The sequence below is a fragment of the Pelodiscus sinensis genome, chromosome 1 (genome assembly GCF_049634645.1).
Source record: "Pelodiscus sinensis isolate JC-2024 chromosome 1, ASM4963464v1, whole genome shotgun sequence".
Taxonomy (NCBI): domain Eukaryota; kingdom Metazoa; phylum Chordata; order Testudines; family Trionychidae; genus Pelodiscus; species Pelodiscus sinensis.
In genome coordinates, this window is record NC_134711.1 from 183,004,008 (window position 1) to 183,010,007 (window position 6,000).

General features: G+C 45.5%; 1 protein-coding gene across 1 annotated transcript in view; it reads right to left on the minus strand.

Moving 5' to 3' along the window:
• EPCIP (exosomal polycystin 1 interacting protein) overlaps positions 1 to 5,768 on the minus strand; it is a 47,810-nt gene extending 42,042 nt beyond the window's left edge. Inside the window, exon 1 of the mRNA XM_075910948.1 lies at positions 5,687 to 5,768. The gene's annotated coding sequence lies outside the window, so the exon portion shown is untranslated. The remainder of the gene's footprint in view (positions 1 to 5,686) is intronic.
• Between the last annotated feature and the right edge of the window lie 232 nt (positions 5,769 to 6,000).

The following is a 6,000-nucleotide window of genomic DNA, read 5'->3' on the forward strand; positions in this document are numbered from 1 at the left end:
CTACAGGACTATTTCAAAATAAGTTATTTCAAAATAATAACTCCCAAAATAACTATTTTGAAATAATCTTGTTCCCCAAAGAAAAAGGAGTTAGTTTGAAATAACCAGCCCCTTATTTTGAAATAATAGACATGGTAGTGTGGAGGCTCCACTTGTTATTTCAAAATAAGGGGAGTTATTTCGAAATAACTCCTGAGTGTAGACTTGCCCTTATATCATACATTCTTTTTCTTGTCTCTTTATTTGTTGTGTACATAATGGAGGGAAACCTTATGGGTGTGTCTACACTGCACCATTATTTTGAAATAACAATGCAAGCGTCTACACAGCCATTCCATTATTTTGAAATAATGGACAGCTTATTCCAAAATCTGTAAACCTCATTCTACGAGGAATAACGCCTATTCCGAAATAGCTTTTGTGAAATAAGGCATGTGTAGACTCTCAATTGCTGCTATTTTGAAATAGTCCCTCACCAGGGCTATTCTAAGTTATCCCTTCCCAGTGCCTCCTGTGGCTCTAAATCGAGATAGCATGTCCACATTAGGGAAGACTGCCTTGGACTAATTTAGAGGCTTCCCTGAACTGTAGACGTGCTATTTTGAAATAAGCTACTTCGAAATAACCATGTAGTGTAGACGCACCGTATGATGCCCCAGGGCTTACTACAAACATAGGACAATAATCAACATTTCAACAAGTGCATACGCAAACAAGGAGGGTTTATGAAATATAACAGCTTTAGGACACAGCTAAAGCTGTGGTGATGGATGTTCTCTTCTCAGCTAAAATCTGGTCAAAGCTAGGAGATAGTGGCTGTGCCATACCAGCTGTGAAGCTAGAGGGTCAATCTTAGTCTAATTCTTAGCAGAGAAGTGTCCACAGAACAAAAGCCACTACCGCAGTTGGTACCAACTAGCACCAGCATTCCCTGTAAGCATAGGCGTGCACATGGGATGTGCCGGGTGTGCACAGGCACACCCTATTGTTTCAAAGGGCTGCCCGGTTCGGCGCTCTGGAGAACGGGTGCCCCTCTGGGTTTGCCGTGCATGCGCGACTGCACAATCAAAACCGGTGGCTCTTAGGACCCCGAAGAAAGAGGCGGCAGGGTCGTAGCAACATCACCCTGCCGCCCCGTCAAGCGCAGTGAGTTCAAACCCCGGGCAGGGGGGTAGGAAAGGTGGGGGGTGCCCCAGGCAGAGGATCGGGTGCAGCGCGGCTGGCCCGGGGAGGGTTGGGAGCAGTGCGGCTGGCCAGGGGGATGAGGGGGGCGGGGCGGGAGCAGCGCAGCTGGCCTGGGGAGGAGGGGGTCGGGCCCTGAGGGGCCGCATGCTCAGGCTTCCCTGCTCGGCAGGAGGGAGTGCGCAACGGGGCTTCCTTCCTCTGTGGAGGATAATGCTGGGAGAGGAGAGGGGAAGGGCTTTGGAGGCTAGAGGGGAAAAGGAGAGGTGCCGGGAGAAAGCTTGAAAGAAGGGGTGGGCATGAGGATGGGGGGATGGAGCAAGGCACGTGTGAGGGCACAGGGGCATGAAGGGAATGGGGGCAGAGGGTGGTGAGGGGGTGGGCATCAGGGAAAAAGGGGGCAGGGGCAGTTAGGAAAGGGGGAGGCACCAGGAGGATGCAGGAGTAAGAGAAGGTGCAAGTGCCAGGGGATTCTGGAGATGAAGCAGAAGGGCAGACACCTGCAGGGGAGGGACCAGCACCAGAGGAGAGAGGCAGGGCAGATGTGTAGAGGGAGGTGTTAAAAGAGGGGATGAGGAGGGGTAGCTCACATGATCAGAGTGGGGTTCCTGGAGGAATGGGCACAGGCGGGGGCGGGAGAAGGGCTGGTGGAGGGGGGCAGGTCTCAGGAAGGCTGAGGGCAGTGAGAAGGGCAGGAGTCAGGACAGCAGAGGTGGGTGAGGAGGTGGGGGGGGGGGCAGCAGGCACCGGGGGAGCTGATGAAGCAAGGGGAGGAGACAGGGCAGCAGAGGGAAAAGGCAGAGGTTTATAAGATAGGGTATGTCTACACTACCCCGCTAGTTCGAACTAGCGGGGTAATGTATGCATACCGCACTTGCTAATGAAGCCCGGGATTTGAATTTCCCGGGCTTCATTAGCATAAGCGGGGAGCCGCCATTTTTAAATCCCCGCTGCTTCGAACCCCGTGTAGCGCGGCTACACGGGGCTCGAACTAGGTAGTTCGGACTAGGGTCCTATTCCGAACTACCGTTACTCCTCGTGAAACGAGGTGTACCGGTAGTTCGGAATAGGCACCCTAGTCCGAACTACCTAGTTCGAGCCCCGTGTAGCCGCGCTACACGGGGTTCGAAGCAGCGGGGATTTAAAAATGGCGGCTCCCCGCTTATGCTAATGAAGCCCGGGAAATTCAAATCCCGGGCTTCATTAGCAAGTGCGGTATGCATACATTACCCTCCTAGTTCGAACTAGGAGGGTAGTGTAGACATACCCATATTTATTAATAACTTGGGTGCCACAGTGGCACATCCAAACAAGCCACGAACTCAGTACTGGTGCACAACACAAAGTTTATTCTGCTCATGGGAGGAAACTCTTAGAGGGGACACTTCCCCCAGCCTCTCTGCCCCCTGAGTTACTGTCATACACATTGGGTTAATGCAATTGCAGGATAGTTGCATGAGGGAGGTTTGGTGAGGGCCAAACTAATCCCTATTGGTAGGAGGATGGTGGGAAAAGTCCTTGGGGGGGTGTCAGATGACACCTTTTACTTCTGGTCATGTGTCCATCTTGCCCCGAGAGTGTTACCTCCAGAGGTGTGGCTAATGGGAGTCAGGGGAGTGGTTAACAGGGGTCAGGGGCATGGCTAATGGGGCTCAAAGAGTACATTTAAAAAAACTTCTTTGAGTCCACACCCTAATGAAATGTGCTGCGCATGCCTATGCCTGTAAGCTATGTGCTTATACAACTGATCAGGAAAGACTCAAATGCAGCCCAGCTGATTGAGCAGAGAATCCATGGCTAGGTTTTTTTTTATTTGTACTGGTGGTGCACATCTGCATATGCCTTGGTGCACATGAAAATGTATTCTGCACATGGATGGAGAAGATGAGAGGGAAGATGGGCTGGCACCCCTGGACAATTTCAGCTAAGAAGCACAGGACTGAATGAGTTTGGAGGCTTGATATACTGTTTGTCTCACTCCTAAAGATGGTTACTCTAGGTCAAGGTTGAGGAATATTGATGGTATGAAGAAGTGCTTACATTGCAACAATCCAAGCTGTGTCAGGAAACTTTACTTGAACTTATTCTTAGAAGGAGGCCCAGGCTAATGTGCTTAGTCCAAATGGAACAATATAATGTCCTGTTAAAAACCCTAAGGCCAACCCTACTCTCCCTACTTATATTAACTTCTGAACACTACTTGCAAAATGGTAACAAGCTAAATTAACAACAAAACACAAATCTGTGGAAACACACAAAGTTAAAATATTATTTATCTACATATTTGTCTATCGGGGCTATTTTCTTGGTCAGATCTGAAGTTGCTGGTTTGGGGAGTTTAATTTTGCAAAACACATATACAGGAAATACATATTCTTTATATACTGCAAATATTGCATATATGATAGGAAAAGGGATACTTTTCATATTGTTTTAAGGAGTTGAACCACATGGATCTGATCCTGAAAACCCTTACTTATGCAAATAGTAAATCAGTGAGACTGATATCAGGGTTACAGGATCTGGCCAGAAACTTGTATAATTCTCCGTTGATGTTGTCTGGCTTGCAATTGAACTTTGCCAATGCAGTTTTACTGTTTGACTTTGTCAGGGTAGGGCTCAGGGCAAAAATGCGAAGGAATTGGCTTACGTTTGCTGAGTATTGAAATCACTAAGTTGCATGGTGTCTAGATTCATTTAAGGAGAGAGGGCTGTCTAGTGGCTAGGGCACTATCCTAAAATGTATGAGACCTATGTGCAAACCCTTTCTCTGTCATGCACTTCCTATGTCTCCTTGAACAAGTCCTTTAGTCACTCTGTGCCTCAGTTCCCCATCTGTAAAATGGGGATTCAAGCACTGTCCTGACTCAGAGGGGTGTTGTGGAGCTAAAATACATTAAAGTGTGTGATGGGTCCAATATTCATCTTACATAGATTGAATGGATGTGCTGAGATTACATGTAATAGGTAGTTTTTATTAACTTTAGCGGCTTTATGAAATCTCACTGTATGTGTATATTTGACACCAGGTTTTGAATAAAGCATCACTCTTAAGGGTATGTCTACATAGCAGTGTTATTTCAGAGTAACATCTGTTATTCCAAAATAACTATGCGAGCATCTACACAGCTAGCCTGTTATTTTGAAATAATGGGCGGCTTATTTCGATGTTTGTAATCCTCATTCCATGAGGAATAACGCCTCTTCTGAAACAGATATTTCAGAATAGCAGTAGTATGGATGTGCCACTGCTGCTGTTTTGAAATAGCTCCCCCCTCAGGCCATTCAAAGTAATTACTTCCCAGGGCTCTAAATTGAGGTAGCACATCTACATTAGGGGAGCCTGACTCACTAATTTCCAGGCTTCCCTGTAGTGTAGAAGTGCTATTTCGAAGTAAGCTATTTCAGAGTATTTCTTCTGGAATAGCTTATTCTGAAATAATCGTGCAGTGTAGACATAGCCTAAGTAACAAATACTCAGTGAGAACCCACAGGAGTCACACACAACAATTGTGTTAGTGCAAGCACAGGTCTGTAGGAAAAAGCCCCAGGCTTCCCCCTCACACAGATTCATGGCCCACTAGAGGGCCAGGCAGGGTTGCAGTCTCTAGGCTAAGGGAAACACAGGGACTACTTTCCCAGGAAAAAACAGACTCCACTGGGCTAAGAAACAGTTCCAGTGTACAGGGAGAAGTGTGCCATAGTTTATAAAGAGGTGTAGCAGTGTTCATACTTTCCCAGCAGCCCAGAGAACTCCAGGAGGCATTCTGTCTGCCAGTCTGCTCCCCCTTGGCCAGGGTGGCTATGGAGTTCCTGTAAGGTAGAACTGAGCCCTTTGTGAAATCTCATTTATGCATGGGATAGCTAAATCTTTTAATAAACAGATCACAGTTGCCTTTGGTTGTGTAAAGAGTCAATCTCAGAAGAGGGTGTCCCAGTCTGAAATGTCTGCTAAACTGCTATGCCAGAAACTGAAATGATATGAGCACTCAATTACAGGATTAATGACAATCTAGGGATTTCCTGTACCATGGGATGAATTTACTTCTATGTAAACAAAACACAGATGTGAGTGAGAGTTCTAGGGATGGGTGTTGAAAGAGAATGGAGTAGCAATCAAGAATTTTGTTTTTGCAATGTGTTTGTTGCTTGGCTATTATTTTATTACACTACTTTATTTTTTCTGAGGACTTTTTTTTTGTCAGTGCATGTGCAGCTTACATTTTTGTTTTAAAACGGGTAAAGACATAATGAAAAAACATTGACATTTAAAAATATATTTCTCCTGAACCCATGTATTGGTTGAACCTTTAAGTGCAAAAGGTTAATCCCATAAAATAAACACACCCCTGAAGCCCATGTAGATTTGATCTGTTCTTAGTTAAATATGCTTTTATATATGATTGAACAAAGGCCAGATAACATAAAAATACTTATTACCTCTTGATTCAAGCCCTGTTCTTACAAGTCATTGTAAGCTCCTCAGAGCAGGGATTGTGCCTACCTTTATTGTTGGATCTGCTTAGAGGATCCAGTCATGGATTGAAGAGCTGATTGTGCTGGGGCCTGTACAAACACTCAAAGTGATAGTCCCTGCTCTGACAAGCTCACAATCTTAGTGTGGCTAGTGCATTGAGGAGGCTAATGGAAACAATAATAAGTGGATCAATTTGTTGATTACGACCAGTTGAGTCTAAGCAAAGAGGAGTAGACAGTTATTTATAGCTTTTAAAAATACAAGCCTAGAAATGACAATATGAATTTTTCTTTATATCACCGAATAATAGTAAAACAGGGGAATAAATAAGCAAGGTAATT